Source organism: Globicephala melas, chromosome 19 (assembly GCF_963455315.2).
Source record: "Globicephala melas chromosome 19, mGloMel1.2, whole genome shotgun sequence".
NCBI classification, from domain to species: domain Eukaryota; kingdom Metazoa; phylum Chordata; class Mammalia; order Artiodactyla; family Delphinidae; genus Globicephala; species Globicephala melas.
In genome coordinates, this window is record NC_083332.1 from 29,159,100 (window position 1) to 29,178,329 (window position 19,230).

Genomic DNA, 19,230 nt, shown 5'->3' on the forward strand with positions numbered 1-19,230 from the left:
TCCTGGCAGTTCATGGCAAACGCTTTTGCAGGCATCATGCTTAACTCACTTTCTCTGGCTCTGCTTTTCTGTTCGCTGTCAAGAGAGTTGGTCACAGAGTCGCATAAAGGTGACACACACAACAGGGTGGGAAATCATAGCATAGCTCCCCGCCCCCCCCCCCCCCCCGCCCCGCAACATCACGAAGGGCAGAAGGCTTCTAGCGCTCTGCATGGAGAGGCCAATGGAGGGAGACAGCTGAGAGCAAGCCCCAACTGGGCCATCCCATGCCCAGGGCTCCACCTCACTCTCCAGGGCTGACCTCACACAGCAGAACGCACTGCTGCGGGGCTGAGACACACACTGTTCTTGAGGCCTTGGGGTTAAACAGGTGGGTTCCCTGACTTCCTGGGTGGTTGAGGAGGAAGGGCTGCAGGAGGTAGGCAGGCACAGCTCCCAAGTCAGCTCTGCTGAGCATGAGATGTGCCCACCATCTTGCACACTGCAGGGCTTCCCATTTCCTGCGGGGGGAAGTCCCAGCAGCTGGGAAGCCCTTCCCCTGTGAGCCCTCGGGAAGCAGCAGTGACCGCACCAGGGCTCCAGCCTAGAGGGCCAAGGGCCACTGTCTGGACACCCAGAGGCTGTGGGAGCCCAAGGAGGTGCCTGACCAGTCTCCAGGGAACCAGGGAGGGCTTGCTGCTGAGGACAGACGTTTCAGCTGGGATCTTCCCACCTGCCATCTGGAATGGAAATCAGATGTTCACCTTCCAGCATCCCATCATCTGATTCCTCATAATAGTTCCAAAGTAGGTGGGCTCTGGGCTGGGTTCTAGGCCCACTGCAGGGTCAAGGCTGTGACATATCCAGGGTCTCTTCCCCCTGGAGTAAGCTGTGGTACCTTGCTCCAGGATTCCACCACAGGGTCCCAAGTAGACCAGAGTTCATGAACCTGCTTCTCATAGGATCACCTGGGGGCTCGTTAAACTGCAGATTCCCAGTAATCTTTCCTGTGGGGCTCTGGCCTCTGAGGTTGGACCTGAGAAATGGGTATAACAGATGCTCACGTGATTCCTCTCAGCAAAGTGGGAGCCTCGGGATTCCACGGTGGGCATAAGGGCGCTCTGGACAAGTGGGAAGGGAGAAACTCATGCAGGTGTATGAGTTAAATGCCTCCTCCTCTTGATTACCCCTTCAGTCAGCCTCCTTTGTCCCTCCCAGTGGTGACTCAGAGGAGGGATTTCTTGTTCTCCCAGCCTGGGTTCCTCGGAAACAGGACAGATTTTTTTGCTGCCAGCTCTGGGGCCTCACCCGGGTTGTAGGCAGCGGTGAGTGGGATCACGACGAGGTTCGGTACCTGCTTTCTGAGGACAACTACTTTCTGAAGTGAGCTTGGTCTTCCTGGTGCCCGAGAAGAAGGTCAATAAAGGGCTGAATCTCGCGGGTGCTGGGGCAGCTCCCGCCTCCGGACCCCTAGGAGTTTAAGGCCTGAGTGAGACAGTAGGTTTCGACTAGTTTCCCTCATCTTGGCAGGAGGGCACTAGACCACAGTCCATGGGTCCTTCTAGAAACGGCGTTACTGGTGGGGGTGGGATGGGAATCTGGAGCAGAAACAGCTGAAAGAATTTGCTAGAAAGTGTTTTCCTCCGGGGCTGGGGCTGCACCTGGCGCGTCCAAACACGTGCGTGGCCTTGAGTTAGAGAATGTGTTTTGAAAAGGTTTTGTTTTCTGCTCACGTTCCGAGGGTGCCTGGCCGCTCGCTCCCACACCCGCGTGGGAAGGCGGGCGGCGGCTGTGGGATGCTTGTGCGTTTTCCGCGTTTCTGGTGAAAACCGAGTAGGGTGGCGGCACGCGGCGCCCGAATGGGGGCCGGGGCGTTGGGGCCGCCCTCCCTCCCGGCCGCGGGGCCCGGGGCCCGGAGCTCCGGGCTGGGCCGGGCGGCCAGCGGGGGGCGCCTGCGGCCTCTCCGCCGCCCCCGCCCGCACAGCCCGATCCCGCCCGCGGCGGCGCGCCCACTCGGGCGGCGGCGGCGGCGGCGACGGCCGGCGCAGGAGCGGGGCGGCGGCGGCGGCGACGACGGCGGCAGGTGAGCGCGGTCCGGACGGCCGTGGCGGGGAAAGGCGCGGCGGGCGGGCCGGACCGAGGGGGCGCGCGCCGCGGCTCGGGGCCTGGGGATGCGCCCGCCGGCCAGGTCCTTGGACCCCCGCGTGGCAGGGCCTCGGCGTGGGGGGCGTCTGCGGCTTTTTCGTTGCTCGCCCGCCAGGCAGCACCCGAGCGGAGGGGTGGGCGTGGGCGGCTGCAGCCGGGCCCCTCGCTCGGCCTGCCTTCCCGGGCCTCGGGAGCCGGGGAGAGGCGCGGGGTCGGCCGACTGCCCTCTTCCCCCGCCCCGCGGAACCGCCCCCGCCCCGTTCCCCGGCCTTGCTCTTTCTCTGGCCCAAGCTTGGGGTGGGTCTTCTCAGATGCCCCCTCGCTCAGGCACTGCGGGGAGACGTTTCCCACATAGGACCTCAGCGCAGGAACTGGGGCCCAACCCCACTTCCCGGATGATAAGACTGAGACCTCACTGAGGGACATGGCTCTGCGTCCCCCCTGGGTCTGGCACGCTCTGACCACTCTGTTGGAACGCCCATTGGCTTATGATGGTAAAAAGAGGGGCTGGTTTTTCAGGTTTCTCAGACTCAGGCAAGGCAGGGGCCCCAGGAGGGTCAATATGGTCTGTTTAAAGTAAAAAATAACTCAAAGGGAGAAGGCTCAGGTAAGGGCAAGACTACGGCCTGGGGTTGGAAGCAGTCCAGTCACAGCCACAGTGAGCAGGACGCCTCACCAGTTAAGGGGGGCGGTGTGTAGATGGGAGAGCCGGTGAGGCGTTTGCTCTGGCTTGCGTCCCCACTGGGACACTCCCGAAACCTACCCTTTTACGCGAACGGCATGGTAACCATCCCTGCTTGGGGGTGAGATGATGGAGCCTTTCTCACTGTGGGCTGGAGTTGTTCTCTCTCCTGGTGTATATCTCGGGTCCCCTTCCTCAAAGGCGAAGAATTCGTGTTCTTTCTGAGTCCCAGAGCCAGAGCTGGAAAATGAGAGTTTGGGCCCTTTCACTAGAAGTGGAGCCTTTAAGGTGAGGACCACTGGTGCCCTTGGTGGTTAGGCTGTGCCTGGAATGGCCAGATCTGGACTGGCCTTAGGTTCAGGGCCCTCATTGCTTGCTGAAGCCTCCTCAGACCTGGTCCAGGATGATGGTCAACAGAAGCATGAATGAATGAATGAACGAACGAATGACCAGCAGGACTGCAATGGTCTCAGGGCGTGAGGCTGAGGGCACTTGGCAGGTTGGGGCTTTGGGCTCAGAGATGAGGGCCTCTGGCATTCAATCAATCACCGCTCTCACACGTGGGCAGGTGCCCTCCTAGGAGAGGTGAGCGTGTCCCGCTGTGGACCTGGAGCTATAGGGGCAGATCCCCAGTGTAGTGAGGAAGCCCCACAGGGGTGGCCAGCTGGGTCTGGGGCATGGAGTTGGGTCCACAGGGTGACCTTTGGAGCTGCCTCCCCCAGTGCTGAATGTTTGGGATCCTCAGAGGCTGGGTCTTCTTCCTCAGCCCTCGATGCCCTTGGGCTTTTGAGAGCGGTTGCTCTTGGACCTTTTATGGAGGAAGGCTGAAAGAGGTGGGGGAGTTCCAATTTCTCAGGCCAGATGGCTTACAAAGCCATGGCATGTCCCTTGTACCATTTGATCCTGTTAGGAACAGAATGACGAGCACCATTTATGGGTGGGAAAGCTGAAGTGCTTGAAGGTCTTGTAGCAAGTTAGGCCTGGAGTGGGGACTAGGGCCTGGCCTTCTGGTCTTCCCATCCCGTTTTGGCCTGGTTCTGGTGGAGTCTGACTAAGTACCCATTGGGAGCCTGATCCCATCCCAGCAGGCAGTCTTAAGTGAGCGCATTAAATCCCCCTCAAGGGTAGAGCACATTGCCTGCCCACCCACCTGCCCACCTCTCTTCCCCCTGTTCCTACTGCTTACCAGGAGATGCTCTGGACTTTGCTGCTGACCTCACCTCTTGGGCCCCCTTCCTCTGCAGCTGGGCTCAAAGGGACTGCTAATGGGGGGATAACGGCTTATGTTGCCTCTGTGGCTAACTCCAGCAAGGGAGCCTCGACCGGCCTGCCCTGGTAGGAGGCAGAAAAGCGAGTTAGGCGTGGTCCCTGCCCCCTGCCAACAGGGGCGACAGAGTGGTTGCACCTTGACCCCAAACACCTCTGTAGAGAGAGGCTCACAGAGCAGGCAGGCCGGTCTGTGCACTAGAAGGATGGGCGGAGGGGTCTTCATTGTGATATCTTTGGGAGAGTTTGTCGATAGGTCATTTTCTTATTTCTTCATGCCTTCTGTATTTTCAAAATTGTCTACAATGAAGAAGAAAAGCAAAACTATTCCGTTTTTTGTTTGTTCTGGAAAATTTTCAAGAGCTGTTCTGCTTCTGAAACTTGGAATTGGGTTTGCAGGTGAGGTCGGTAAACTTCCGAATTTAATAGGGCATCCAAAGGGAAGGTCCCAGGATTTTGAGATATTTCAGCACAAATTAGTCTACAGAATGGCCTGGAGCTCAGGCAGAAGTTGCAAACTTCTTGTTGACAGTGTTGCCTCTCCCACTGCGAGTCTGCTGGTATTTGTGGCTCACGACCAACTGTTGGAGAGCTATCTGATGGGGCCTAGCTGGTGGGTGGGCAAGAGCTAGAGGTGATGGAGGCAAGGTTGGTGGCAGCTTCCAGGCCCTGAGCCACACCCATCTGGGAACCAAAGAGAGTGGTTTTTTAAGCTGATGCTGCCCGGCCTAGGTTGGAATTGGGGGTAGGGACTTTGGCCAGAGAAGAGTGGACAAGTCCACATCCACGTGGGTCCTCCCTGAGGAAGCTGAGTTTGTGGGATCAGCCCGCAGCCTCCTGGTCCTCTTTGCACGCAACACAGGCTGCGTGATGCCCTGGAGTCCTGAGTCCTTGCTGCGAGAGCTCCGCTCCCACCTCCAGCCCTTCCTTTTGCTATTCCTTCTTCCTATAAACCCTCCTCTCCAGTGCAACTCCGTCATGTGTCTTAGGATGTGCTCAGCCCCCTCTTGGACAACTGACCTCACGGGTCCCCTTCAGTCTGATGCTCTGTGGGTCAGGGACATGGCCTGAGGGCCCTTTTGACTTCAGGCTCTGTCCCTGGGGTATTTGCCTTGCTCTGATTTTGGGACATGGGCATTTGTACCTGGACTGTCACTTTAAGAGGGGGAAAAAGCAAGGTAGGAGCTGTGGGCCCCTCCAGCTCTCCACCGCCCAGCTTGTATAGAGGGAGCTAAATGGGGCCCCACAGGGTGGGGTGGTGGGCCTTGGGCCAGGGCCATTGCCAAGTGTGGGGAGCTGGCAGCAGGAGGTCCAGCCAGTGTGTGCACAGGAGGCCACCCCTTCAGTTAATGACCACCTGCTGAGTGAGGTGGCTGTGATCAGTCATCCACCTGTTTGCAGAGGGAACCACTGTTTTCAGTTATTAACAACAAAGGTTACTATTTGCAAGCTTTTATGCTTGGAGGACAAGAACACAGGCTCTGGAGGGAACCTCTTGGGCTTGAGTCCAAGCTCAACATTTCCTAGCTGTGTGACTTTGGGCAGGGGCTTCAACCTCTCTGAGCTTCAGTTTCTTATCTATAAAATGGAGACAGAATAAGACTACTTATCTCAAAAGCCAGGAACAGTTCCAGATTAAAAGAGACCAAAGTGACGTGACAACCAAATGCAGTTATGTGAACCTGGGCTGAAAAGAATTACATAAAGGACATTATTAGGACAGCTGATGAAACTGGATATGGACTGTAGATTAAAGTAGTGTGTCAATATTAAATGACCTGATAACTATATTGGTCCTTGTTCTTAAGAAACATGCACTGAAGTATTTAGGGGTAGAGGCTCACAGTATAGGCAAACCACTCTCAAATATTAAAGAGAAACATATGTATAGACAGATAGTAAAGAAAGTGAGACAAAATGGTACAAATAGGCAAATATGAATTAAAGTATAGGAGAGTTCTTTGTGGTTTTCATCTAACTTTTCTGAAAGTTTGAAACTGTTTCAAAATACACAGTTCAAAAAAATGCCTATCTAATAGTATGAATGAAATGACATTAACTGATGTTACTTAGAACAGTGCCTCGCACTCCCTGAACATTAGCTGTTATTGTTAGTGTTGCTTTTTGTTATCATTAATATGGACAAAGTATACATCTTTGTCTTTGTCTTACTTCATTGTCACAATACCCTGTGTTATTTTTCCACTTTACAGATGACAGTTGAAGCCCAAAGAGGTTAAATGGTTTGCTCAGGGCCACACAGCAGTGAGTCCAGAGCACTGGTAGGAGAACTGCTTAAAATTTATTTTGGATTCATCGCCAGCATCTGCAACCATGAGATTTTATGTAAAAAAAAACCCAATTTCTTTTTTTTCAGTTATATATATGTAATGTATATATATTGTTATCTATATGTAATTATATATATATAATTTTAAAAAATACATATTTTTCAGATTATTTTCATTATAGATGATTATAAAGTATTGAATATAGTTCCTTGTGCTATGCAGTAAATCCTTGTTGTTTATTTTATGTACAGTAGTGTGTATCTGTTAGTCGCATACCCCTAGTTTATCCACACCCCCCACCCCCCCTTTCCTCTTTGGTAACCAGTGAGTTTGTTTTCTACGTCTGTGAGTCTGTTTCTGTAAAAACCCAGATTTCTGATTTCCTTTGATAACTCAGAAGCCTTGCAACACTCGCCACATTCCTTTGTGGCAGCTACTGGCTGAAGCTCTTTACACAGCTTCTCTTTACACAGAGCTTGGGCCTCCAGTTTACCCTAGTCCCCAGCCAGCCAGCTGGCATCTCTGGTTGATGTCCCGTCTGATCTCTGGGGGCTCTGAGTTTGCGCCTCTGGGAGAGTGCCATTGTACGCCTGATCCCAGGGCTCCAGGCCAAGGCTTGGGTTCTTCCCTTCCCTCCTGATGCCCCACCTTGGGTTCTCCCCTCCGCCCACCTGCTCCTCCAGCCAGAGGGTGCAGCATTGCACGTCCTTTGCTCAACCTACACTTGAGCGCCTATCAGCTGTGTGGAGAGGGGCTGGGGGGCCGGATAGGAGGAGGTGCCGGAAGTTTTGTGGCTCCAGCCTGGTGTGTCCTACGACGTTCCTCGTCTTCCCTCGGTCCTGCCCGTGGCCCTAAGCAGTGCGCCTGGCTCTTCAGAAAGGGTACAGGGTGGTTTGCTGATAGCCCATGAGGAGGGTGTAGGAGGAGCTCACAGAAGGGCCCCCAGGCTGCAGTCTTCATCTTGGTTTGGTATATGTAGATGGGTGGTTATTTCTTTTCTCTGAGTTTCTGGTTCTTTCTCTGTAAATCGGGGCTATTCCACCTTCCTGGAGGGTGGTCAGAGGGCTGGAGGGGCTAGCCTGTCAGCCTCGAGCAGCTGGAGATCTGGGGGTGTGGTCGTGGGGATTGTTTCATTCCACGTTTGGCCTCTGATGCCCCTGGTTCCCCACCACGCTGGGTGTAGAGTCAGCAGGTGCCCAAGAGGCAGAGGAATGAGCAAAGGCTGGAAATGAGGGCACCAGTCCACGGGCAGTGGGGGAGGGGAGGCTAGGCAGGTGGTGTTTATGTGGCCTTGTGGGTGTGCCTTACTGTACCCATCTCACACAGGAGGGAACAGGCTCTGTGAGGAGGTGGGAAGAGCTCACTTGGTGGATTTGGTGTCTGACAGATGGGGAAGCTGAGGCTCAGAGAGGCTGTGTGGCCTTGAGAAGTCCCACAGCCAGGCAACTTCTGCCTCCTGGGCCAAGACTGAGCAGCATTCCTGGGGAGGAGGAGAAGGTCAGCTCATTTTTTATTTTCAAATGGCTTGAATTTTGTGTTAATTACCCAAATAATTCACACTTATTACTAAAAAATCATAAAACCTAAGCAGTAAAGTGGGGATGGGCTTCCCTGGTGGCGCAGTGGTTGGGAGTCCGCCTGCCGATGCAGGGGACACAGGTTCGTACCCCGGTCTGGGAAGATCCCACATGCCGCGGAGCGGCTGGGCCCGTGAGCCATGGCCGCTGAGCCTGCGCGTCCGGAGCCTGTGCTCCGCAACGGGAGAGGCCACAACAGTGAGAGGCCCGCGTACTGCAAAAAAAAAAAAAAGTGGGGAGAAAAGCCAGAATCTGTACCCATTAATGTAACCTATTAGTGTATTGGTGTACGTCTTTCCAGACGATTTCTTGTTTTGGGGTTTTTTTTTTTTTAAGCATGTGACAAGAAAAAAAAAAGCATTACAACATTTCTTACTGTGTCTGTCCTGCTTGCCCCCAGGCTTTGGGAGTGGAGTTGCTGGAGTTCTCAGACACATATCAGGCCCGCTCCAACATTTGGTATACTAGGAACCCTGGTTGATTTTCTCTGTACCCTATTGCTGGACATTTAGGGTTTTTTCCAGTATTTTTGCAGTTAGCTCACAGCGCTAAGTAGTCCGTAAGTTAAGTCTTCGTACACACTGGGGATTATTTTCTGTAGGGTTTGTGGCACTGCAGACTGGATGCAGGTTTGTGGTTGGGCCGTGTCTGCAGGCGTGGAGGTCCTGGGCGCCCCACTCCCCCGGTTAACTGCTTTGCGGTCAGAGGATGCGACGGGGAGGGGCTCCCACCGGAGGGCTTTGCCAGAAAAGGGGTTAAGATGCCGCCGTCCAGGCTGGTACTGGAAGCCTTTAAGCTCCTGTGCGGGGAGTTGGGTGGAGGTGGAGGCGAAGGAGAAGGTGGCCGCTGCTCCAGGCTAGTACATGACGGTGGAGCCTGCAGCCCTGCAGCCTCCTGTGCTACCGCAGAGGGGCCTGGGGGCGTCTCTGCCCTGCTCAGGCTTCAGGCTGAGAGTGCATCCACCCCTCCCAGTCGGGAGCAGGGCTGAGGCTGATTCTGTGTTACTGGCTCTGAGACTCCCTGGGGGCAGGGTGGGGGGCATTCCTCATCTGTAGGAAGGGGCTGAACATGTCGCCTTCACCAAGTGAGACGCAAATGAGACAACAGACACCAGAGCTCTTACAGTGACAGTGTTTCAACATTCCATTATGGAAAAATTAAACACCCACAAAGGAAGACAGAATAGCATGTCCACCCCCATATACTCAACCCCTAGATGCTACGGTTTCCAGCTCTTGGCTAACCTGGAGTCATCTCTCCTCCCACACACTTCCCTCCTTCAGACCTCATATCACTTCATCTGTAAAAATTGTAGTACAGGCATATGTCGTTTTATTGTGCTTTGCAGGTATCGTGTTTCTTTTTTATTATAAATTGGAGGCTTGTGGCCACCTTGCCCTGTCAGATGATCTTTAGCATTTTTTAGCAATAAAGTCTTTTAAAATTAAGATATGTACATTGTTTAGACATAATGGTATTGCACACTTAACAGACTACAGTACAGTGTCAACATAACATTTATATGCATTAGGAAACCAAAAAAATTCGTGTGACTCACTTTATTGCAATATTTGCTTTATTGCAGTGATCTGGAACTGAACCTGCAATACCGAGGAACTATTCCTAAAGGAGAAAGAGTAGAAAAACAAAACAAAACAAAAAAACCCCAGAGTATTATTACCACACCTAAAACTTAGCAATATTCTTTAAGATCATAGCTATCCATGCAGTGTATTGTGTTCAAATTTCCAATTGTTTCGTAAATGTCAAAAAAAATATATATATTATTTTAGTTTTTTAAAATCAGTGTCCAAATGAGGTCTATGTAATGAGATTGGTTGATATATTTCTCAAGTCTTCTTTCATCTGTATGATTGATATTCATTCACTCTCTCTCATGCCATGTTTTTTTTTTTTTGCTTCCTATAATGCTTAATGTGTTTTTTATCCACCGAACCTCCTATAGATTGGTAGTTGTATCTGGAGCCTTGATCTAATTTACTTTTGACTTTTTTTCCACACAAGAGCACATTGGAAATGGGGTTGCAAACTTCTACTGGGAGGCTCACATTGTCTGGTTCAATCTCTTTTTGTGATCTTCAGTGGCTTTTTTTAAAATTTATTTTCTTTATTTTTTTTGTCTGCGTCGGATTTTTAGTTGCGGCACGCAGGATGTTTCCGTTGCGGCACGGGCTCTTCGTTGTGGCCTGCGGGCTTCTCTCTAGTTGTGGCATGCGGGTTTTCTCTCTCTAGTTGTGGCATGCTGGCTTAGTTGCCCCCCCGGCATGTGGAATCTTAGTTCCCTGACCAGGGATCGAACCTGTGTCCCCTGCACTGGAAGGCGGATTCTTTACCACTGGATCACCAGGGAAGTCCCTAAGGTAGTAATATTTTAAATTATCATAAAAACTTTCCATTTTCACTTGGTTACAGGTGGTGCTGAGTTTGGCATTGGGTGGAGACCTTCCAGTCTCAGGCCATTGTTTTTCCTTATTCCTGCTTTTTCTTCATAGTAGTTGCTTTTCCCTGTTATCTTTTAATTACATGGGAGGTATATTTTCATTAGAGAAAATTGGAAAACAGGCATAAATAAGAAAATATGCAATTAAAACTGTGCTAAATTTTATCACCTAGCGATAACTCCTAAGATTTGGAGTATATTTTTCTGGATTTTCCTCTGTGTTAAAAAATATACGTAAATCTGTGATATTGTTGAATGAAAGGTCTGTTTTCACCTCGTGGCACCTCCATAACCTCCTTCCCAGGATCTGTAGGGAGGGTCATGGTTTTCCTCCCTGTCCATCAGTAGTTCACACCAGACGGGGTGTGGGGAAGACAGGCGGCCGCTGGTGTAGCCCAGCTGCCAAGTTTTTCAAAGGAAATAAGGACTTTTGGTTGGCAGGGCAGTTGCTTTCACATCTGTTCTTTTAGGATTCTCTGCAGTTACTCAACACACTGTGACCTGGGCTGCCCCTTTCCTTCTCCAAAGCCCTGTCCCCGAGGCCTGGCAGAGGCTGGGGCCATGGGGGTCATGGGAGCCAGCCCCCTGCCCTCTGGCAGGCTGTACCACCAACATGATGCAGGGTGGTTCATTTTTCCTTGTCTGGCATTCTAACTGAGACAAGCAGCAGCTATTTAGATTTCTGCATAGGAGGGGCAGTGGCTAAGGGAGCTGAGTTTGGTTGCAAAGGTGCTGTTTACTTATTAAGACATGTGTTTCTTTGGAGTGGCTTTGTATCTCACCCCTTAGGACCACCACTGATTAGGAGTGAAGGCCTTTGTTCCATCCTATAACTTGTAACTGGTTGCATGACCTCAGTCGGCCCCTTCTCTGGACTGAAGGAGTGCGCCAGAGCATCTCCATATGTTCCCAGCCTGGGGAAGGAAGGGATCCTAGCACATCCCTGAGTTTGCAGTCGACTGGGAAGAGATGGTGGCAGAGGGGCCAGAGGTGAGTCACTGCATTGGAATGCACCCCACCCCCCCAGTGTGAAAAATCATTCTGGGAGGAGGGTGAGTGATGGGACCACAAGGCTGTGCCTGCCTCGGTGAGGCTGTCTCCTTGGGGATCTCCTGGCCCAGAGCGTGGAAGAACTGGGGGCCTGGAGGAGTGGGGCCAGCAGACCTGACACCGGTACTGAGCCAGACTGCTCTGTCCTCCCAGGCAGGGGGAGTGCTGCTGTCTGCACAGAGTGGGTTCTGTGTTTCTGCTTTATGTTCTTGTCAGGAGATTCTGGGTGCAGATCAGTTTGGCAGAGATGTCGTGAAGGCCTCCTAAGTGCCTGGTACTGGGGATGGGTGGGTCTGCTGGAAGAGCAGAGGTGCCCCCCTGTCTCTCCTGATCAGGTCGGGATGCTACAGTGAGAGCGCATCAGTCCAGTCTTGATGGGGACTGGAGGATCTGCTTCCGAGGTGACTCAGTCACATGGATGGCAGGTTGGTGCTGGCTGTGGGCAGGAGGCCTCAGTTCCTCACCACAGGGCTACTTGAGTGTCTCACGACACGTTGGCTAGCTTCTCCCCAGAGGAAGTAATCCAAGAGGCAGCAAGGTGGAAGCCAAAGTATTTTTCATGACTTCAGAAGTCAAACATGTGATTTCTGCAGTATTTTGTTGGTCGCCCAGGTAATGTGGGAGGACACCATACAAGGGCGTGAACACCAGGAGGCAAGGGTCATTGGAGGCTGACTACCACTGTGGCATAGATGAGCCCAGCAGCTTCCAGTTCATATCCTCCCAGCCTAGTGAAATGAGAGCATCTTCTTTTTCCAGTTAGTTCCAGCAAAAGTCCCAGAATTCAACATTGTGAGTCCCATGCCCGTTCCTCAATGAACACTGATCAGGAGCCCACCCCTGCAGGGCTGGTTCTCCATAGGAATAGGGAGCTGTTACTAGAAGTGAAAATGGATGCTACAGAAGGAAGGGAACAGTGTATGTCCTCTAAGGAGAGGCCTGTGGCACTGTGGCCCAGCGGAGGTGACGATGGGGCGTTGCTTCCTGAAAGAGGTGGCGTTTGTACTTGTCTTGGCAGGTTGAGTAGCATTTTGACCATTCCTGGTTGCAGAAAGGCTTGAGCCAAGGTATAGCAGGGTGAGGCAGCTGGATCATGGGGTCAAAGGAGATCAGGATGGAAAGACGAATTGGGCCGGGTGTGGAGGCCCGAGAGGAGGAGCCAGGACTTGACTCAGGAGGTACCGTGAAGCCATGGAAGTTCTTTGAACAGGACAGGTGTGCAGTAGAGCCAGGATCTAGGGTTTATTACTTTTTTGTTGTTTGTTTTTTTGTTGCGGTACGCGGGCCTCTCACTGTTGTGGCCTCTCCCGCTGCGGAGCACAGGCTCCGGACGCGCAGGCTCAGCAGCCATGGCTCACGGGCCCAGCGGCTCCGCGGCACGTGGGATCCTCCCAGACCGGGGCACAAACCCGTGTCCCCTGCATCGGCAGGCGGACTCTCAACCACTGCGCCACCAGGGAAGCCCAGGATCTAGGGTTTAAAACTGAGAGAGCGCCCTCTGTCCAGCCTCCCTTGTCTTCAGCTGTAACTGAGCACTTCCTGTGTGCCTTATACACATTTCTCACTAACCCTCACAGCCTCCCAAGGAGCTGGATGATGATGTTGTCCTGACTTTACAGATGGGCTCCTTGAGCGGCCAAGATCGTGTAACTTGGCCAAGGTCACTTGATGGGGACTCTGATTGCAGAGCTCTCAGCCTCTTCATCCCACATTCATGGGACAAGGGACTGGGTTGGGGGTGAATCGCCAGACCTGATTGCTCAGACCCCTCTCTGGGGTGTGGTGACTGTAGTATTGATGGTTTCCGTGCTCACACTCCCTCTCATAAATCTGCCTGGAGTTTGAAACACGCTGGGGTACTGTGGGGTTTCTTCCCAAGGGGAAAGGGATTGACATCTGGGTTTGTCAAATGGGGCCAAACTATGTGCTCAGAGCTCAGTGTTATTTGTCTCTTGGTCGACTGCCAACTGTGTCTGCCTTGTTTTTGCTGCAGTTTTATTCTTTCTTGCCCACTATTTGACAGCCTTGCCACTGTCTACAGCCTATTGCTCCCACGCAGCAGTCAGGGATTGGCTGGGCCATCTCCCGGGCCTGGGGCACCCTCTCTTGGGTCCCCTTCTTCAGGGAGGCCCTGAACCTCCCCCAGGTGGGTGAGGTCTTTCTCCCCTGAGCTCCGGACCACATGTCTTGCCTTCACGGACGCTTCTCCCAGATCTTCGTGCCATGTCATGGGTGGTGGGCACGCTGTGTCCAAGTCACGCTTGTGTCCCCAGCCCAGAGGGAGTCCTGCCCACGGGGAGGAGGGCGGGTGCTGCTGAGTGGGACAGGAGAGGGTGGGGCTGTGCTTTGCGCCTGGCACCTTAGCGAACAGAAACCAGTCTTCCCTGCCTGATGCTGAGAAAGCCCGCGGTTGCCCCTCCTTTGGGGAAGTTTCGCTGGCAGGTTTGGGAGCACCGAGTGCCAGGGCTTGGAGACCTCGGGCGACGGCCCCTGCCAAGGAGGGCGTAGTGGGATCTGGATCAGCCTGTCTCCAGGGAAGCCCTTCTTTGCTCCTGGGGAGGGTCATGATGTGAGTGGTTGAGAGAGCCTAGGCCATAGAGTCAGACAGACCTGAGTCTGAATTCTGGCTCTGCCTTTTTTTTTTTTTTAAAGCTGTGTGTGCTTGGGCAAGTGGGTAGCCTGAGTCTCAGTTTTCTCTTCTGTAGAATGGGCACAATAGCGGGACCTCCTCATGAGGCTGTCAGTGTTTAAAGAGTGATCCTGGGTGCGTTAGCCTGTGTGCACAGGTCCCGCCTGCTGGGACCTCGCAGTTGGTATGAGGGGTGAGGTGTCAAGTGCCGGGGGGCTGGGCCTCGGGGTGCAGCAGGTCAGCAGAGAAGAGTCTGCTTCCTCTGAGGAAAGAGCTGGAAGGGAGACCTGGGGAGGGCAGGACGTGCCAGCTGGGAAAATTGGACACCGTTCCCTACTTTGTTACTGAACAGTAGGGTTTACTGTCAGGATAGAAGGTGGAAGATGATCCCAGGTCCCCATGTCTCATGCCCAGAGGGCTCCCTGAGGACCAGGAGGTGCTTTCCCCCTCTGTTTTGGGAGGTCTGTGCGCCCTGCTTCCCAGTCCCTCCTAGTCTCCTGCCTCACCACTGAGCACCCCATGATCCCAGTGGGGAAACTGAGGCTCAGAGCCTTGTGTGAGTGGCGGAGCCAGGATGCGGCTCCCTGCCAGGCCGCTCTTGCTTCTAATTGCTCATTAGGGAGGCGTTTACTCCCTGCCTTCAGAAGCTGTCGCCGGGCTTCTCATGCAGGCTTTTGGTCCTTGTTTTGTTTGTTACTTCTTGAAAATGGTTCCAGCTTAAAGCTTCCAATTTCCATGAAGTCACTGGAGGCAGGAGCCTGGCCTGACAGCTCTGCCCCTCCTGTTGAGGGCTCTGTGTGGCTGGGAGAGCCCCACTGCACACCCGAGAGGCCCTGAGCTGAGGGTTGAACGTGAGGGTTTCTGCTGCTCCCACCGCCAGAGCAGGAAGCTGTGGGTCCCAGATGTGACTCACTCTCATTAGGTAGCTGGTGGAACGAGCCTTCACACGTGTGAGCCTGGACACTGGCCTAGGAGGGGCAGGCGGCGGCCACTTCCACGCTGGCCCTGACCCTGGCCCAGCTGCCGAGGGGCCCTGGAGGAGAGCCAGGTAATGTGGGGAGGGGAGCTGGGGCACCATGTGTCCTAGTGGCCTGGGCCTGAGGGGACCGCTGGGCAGCGCCCCTCCTCCCCAGGCGGGCCTAGCCTGGGAGCGGATGGACAGGGTCTGGACTGGAGGTAGGGGAGGCTTTGGAGGCTGCTGGGCAGGCGGCAAGGTGGGGGGGCTTCTGGACGAGAAGGAGATGCCTTGTCACCGGCTTTTCCCGGCCTGACCAGAAGGTGCTGTTATGACTGTGGTGGTGTTTATTTGGCTTGGTCCACCTAGACTGCCGTGACTGTCTCTCAGGTGCCCGAGTTTCTTTGCAGGGTTGTAATTTTACATTTACAAGTACACTACTTTTCTCAATGAAAGTAAAAGTTAACTGGGGAAGTGCAACTGAATTTATGTTGTTAGATTGAAAAAGAATAAGCAAAAACCAAACCCTGAAAGTGATGCGTGCCCATGAGGCAAAGAACCGAGATGCCTCAAGAAAATGGAACAGCCTCTCTTTCCCTCCAAGTCCTCCTAGCCCAAGGCCCCGGGACCACCAGTGTGGACCATGGGGAGTGGGTCTTTCTGGATCTTTCTGCCCGCTCATCCAGACACACGTGCACAGACACAGGGCGAAGCAGGCATCTCCTGTCCGTGTCATCACATGGGGTTCAGGACAGCTGGCCCTGGGGGCTTCCTTCCTGGCCAGCCCTGAGGGGAGGGGGAGGGGAGGGGGTTGGGAAAGCAGAGGCCTGGGCTGGGCCTCTGGGAGACAGAACCCCGGTCCGCAAGGCCTGGACGGGTGCCTGGAATGGCTGTGTGACTGTGGGCTGTCACCGGCTCTCTGCCACAGACGTGCAGGTGGACGATGTGAGGGGGTGACCAGACCAGCGTTTCTCGGGGTGGGGACCCTGCTCCTCGGACGGTTTAGCCTGGACGTGGGTGAACATGCTTCGCATGTAGGTATTCGTTTTCATACATTTCAGAAAAAAAATTTGGAAATAGGACATTGGATCTGTGACTTCATGCACGTATTTTTGCCTTGGACAAGGCCGAAGAAGACACAGAAATGAAACGGGTAGACTTAAGAGGAAGTATAGTGGGACTGGCTCCACAGGAAGTGCGGGCGTCCAGCGGGGCGCGGAGTCTGGAAGGCCCGTCTGAGCGCCCTCCGTTCTGACCAGGCTGCGGACCTCCCTGCTCCGGGTGGGCCCTGGGCTCCCTGGAGTTTTCCTGGGGCTCCTGGTGTAGGGGAGGGGACGCTCAGGTTGTGCACATTCTCTGCCCTCAGTGGGGAAGGTGTGAGCTCTGGCGGGGAAGTCGCCAGTGGTCATTCATCGAAAAGAAGTGACTGTTTACTGGCGGCCGTTTTCCCAGGGGTCGGGGGTGAGGGTGGTCTCACGGGGCGTCTTTGCCAGGAGTGGGTCTGGGGAGAGGCAGTCTTCCCATGGGCCCTATGGCTGGGGGCTGGCGCAGTGAGCCGGGGGTAGGGGTGGGGAACGGGGCAGGAGTGGGGCTTCCACACAAGCCAGAGGTGCTTCTCAAGAGGAGACAGAGGCCCAACTTGACATCACTTTGGGCATGTGCACCCTCCTTTACAGTTTGTAACTATTGGTCTAACCCATTCCCTGCCTCCCCGCCACCCTGTGTGGTAGTGTCGTCTGTCCCCAGTTGACGGAGGAGAAGCCCAAGGCCAGCAGGGCACCATCTCGTCCTGGGCCACACAGGGAGTCGGTCCCCGGGGGTGTCCACTTGCACACACCACCTCTCACGGAGAGCCGCCGCGTTCGAGGCCTGGGGCTGGGTAGGGACGCTGTGCCTTTGGGGAGGCTGGTGGGGGGCAGCACAGCTGAACAGGGGCTCTGGGTGGCTATGGAGGGCTGGTGCCGGGGAGCCTTCCTGGCGGAGGGTCTTGCCTGTCCCTGCTGCGGGGTGGCTGGGCTGAGTCAGGGCTCGCACCCCAGCTGGGCCGTGTGTTCTTGGACCCGTGCTCGAGTCCTGCCTCAGCGGGGAGGTGGATGACCCAGCCCTTTGCATTTTCCATGACTTGCCATCCCACCATTACCAGGGGTCATGAAGGGGTGGCCGGTGGCCTGTCCCTCACCTCTCTCCTCCTGTCCTGGGCACATCGCACTGAGCAGAAGGCAGCTTTCCACATCCCATTGCCCAGGCCAAGGGCAGTGCCTAACTCGCCCGGGAAAGTTCCAGGGCCCCCTGAGGGAGCAGGCAGAGTGGGTCACACTGGGCACCTGAGTCTGAGTGGCTGATTCTAGCCTTTTGTGGGGTCGGGTCTTAGGGATGAGAGGGAAGTGCTGATGGTGGACCTTTGGGGCGTTTACTGTCTTTAAAAGGGCCTATGTAGAAAGAGCTGGGAGTTAGTTTGGCTCAGTGAATGAGGCCTTGGCGTCTGAACAGTCGCCAGAGGAGCTGGGTCTTCCGGAGGTCGCCGCGTCCAGCCTGTCTCCAGGTAGAGCTGGGTGATGGCCTGGGTTCAGCCGCACTGTGCCTCTTCCCGGCAGCGTGTGAGATGAGCGAGGGGCTGAGCTAGTTTCTTGCATCTATAAAATGGGCTGCTCGTGCTACCCAACGTGCCAGGTAGTTGTAGGATTAAACAAAGGGACGTACGTGGTACGGCTGGCACAGAGAAGCCACTACCCAAGTGGAGGTGTTTGTCGTTACTGCCCCGTCCTGCCTTGGGTGGGAGGGTGGACCTCCCTAGGGAAGGGCGCCTCGGAGGTGAGGATGGGCAGGGCCAGCTGAGGGGTGTCACTGAGAGGCCTCCCTGGTAGCCGGTGGGCCTGGGGGTAATCACTGACTCTCTATTCCTCAGTTTCCTCATCTGTACGATGGCAGTGCCCAGGCAGGTTGCTGGGAAAGTTAAATGCGTGAAAAATGCTTCCCAGGCATCTGAGACCAGCAAGCCGAGGCCTAGAGGTCCCTGGCAGTGGCGAGCCCCCCAGCCTGTGTGTGTGGAATCCTGCCAGCCCCTCCAGGGGTCCTCCAGCTCTGCCCCCACCCTCCCCGCTGAGCCTGCTTGTGGAGTCTCCACTTGCCCACCTGTGGCTCCTGCCAACACCCCCCAAGGAGGGTGGCACGGTGCCCACCTGACAGCCGCTGGCATCTGGCTCAACCTGCCGCTGCCCACGCATTTCACAAGGGGCTGCGTCATGGCTGGGGCATTGCCCAGTCCCGGGCGCAGACCTGCTGGGCTGAAGCACCTCCATTCCCTGGGCTCCCCTTTCCTCATGCCCACACCCACCCCAAGCCTTCGGAGGAGGACAAGGTGTCGGGATGGGGTGGGGCGTGAGCCCTGGGCAGAGGTGGCCTCATTCCCTCTTCGGTTACCCTTCTCGCCGTGATGCCTGGGATGGTCGTTTCTCCCTGCACGTGCTGATCTCTGACGAGTGTATTTCACAGGCGTTTTCTGGGGCACTAAATGCTGTGCTGGGGGATAGACCTGAGCCCACCCTGTTGTGAAGATGGGGTGGGACAGCCCTGGAGAGGAGGCCCGTGGGGTTCCTGGGTTCCTCTTACACACATGTCAGTGAGTTCCTCCTGTCTGGTGTCACGTTTGAACCCCTTCTCCTGGCTTTTGCCCCCCTCGCCGTGTTGGCGAACCACCCGCCCGCCCCCGATTCTATGTCTCAGGCGCTCTGGGCCCACCCCCAGGCTTGGGCAGCAGGTCGGCTTGCCCCCTCTGCCCTTTGCCATGCATCCCCTCTGCTTAGAGTGCTTCCCCACCTCGAGCCCCCTTTTGCCTCGTGTCACCCCCTCGGGGTCCTCGGGCTCAGGAGAAGACGGGGTGCAAGTGTGTCTGCTCTACTCCCCCTTCCCCCTGGGCTCTGCTGGGGCACCAGGAACACCCTCCTCTTTGTGTCTCTGTCAGCCCACCCGCCTTGAGCTCTGAAAGGAGTTACCCTGCAGCTGTGCCTGAGGAAAAAGAAACAAACTGAGGCCTTTGTTGTGGGTGCCCTGGTCCTCAGGCGCGATCCTGGCCCCCAAGGCCCACCTTCTCTGCTTTCTTCTGAGCTGAGCTGGAGGTGATGGGGTGGATGACCCAGGGGGGACTCGTGCCCACTTGGGGGTGGCAGCGTGGCAGGCCTGGCTTTGGGGCGTCGTG

General features: G+C 54.9%; 1 protein-coding gene across 5 annotated transcripts in view; it reads left to right on the plus strand.

Annotated features, from left to right (window-relative positions):
- Positions 1-1,999: 1,999 nt before the first annotated feature.
- The window catches only part of ADCY7 (adenylate cyclase 7), a 59,999-nt gene continuing 42,768 nt past the window's right edge, over positions 2,000-19,230 (plus strand). For 3 of the 5 annotated variants that reach the window (XM_060289026.1, XM_060289032.1, XM_060289033.1), the window contains exon 1: positions 2,000-2,062. The gene's annotated coding sequence lies outside the window, so the exon portion shown is untranslated. Of the gene's footprint in view, positions 2,063-14,924; positions 15,129-19,230 lie in introns of those variants that run through there. The other 2 variants (XM_060289031.1, XM_060289028.1) reach the window with 2 other exon arrangements.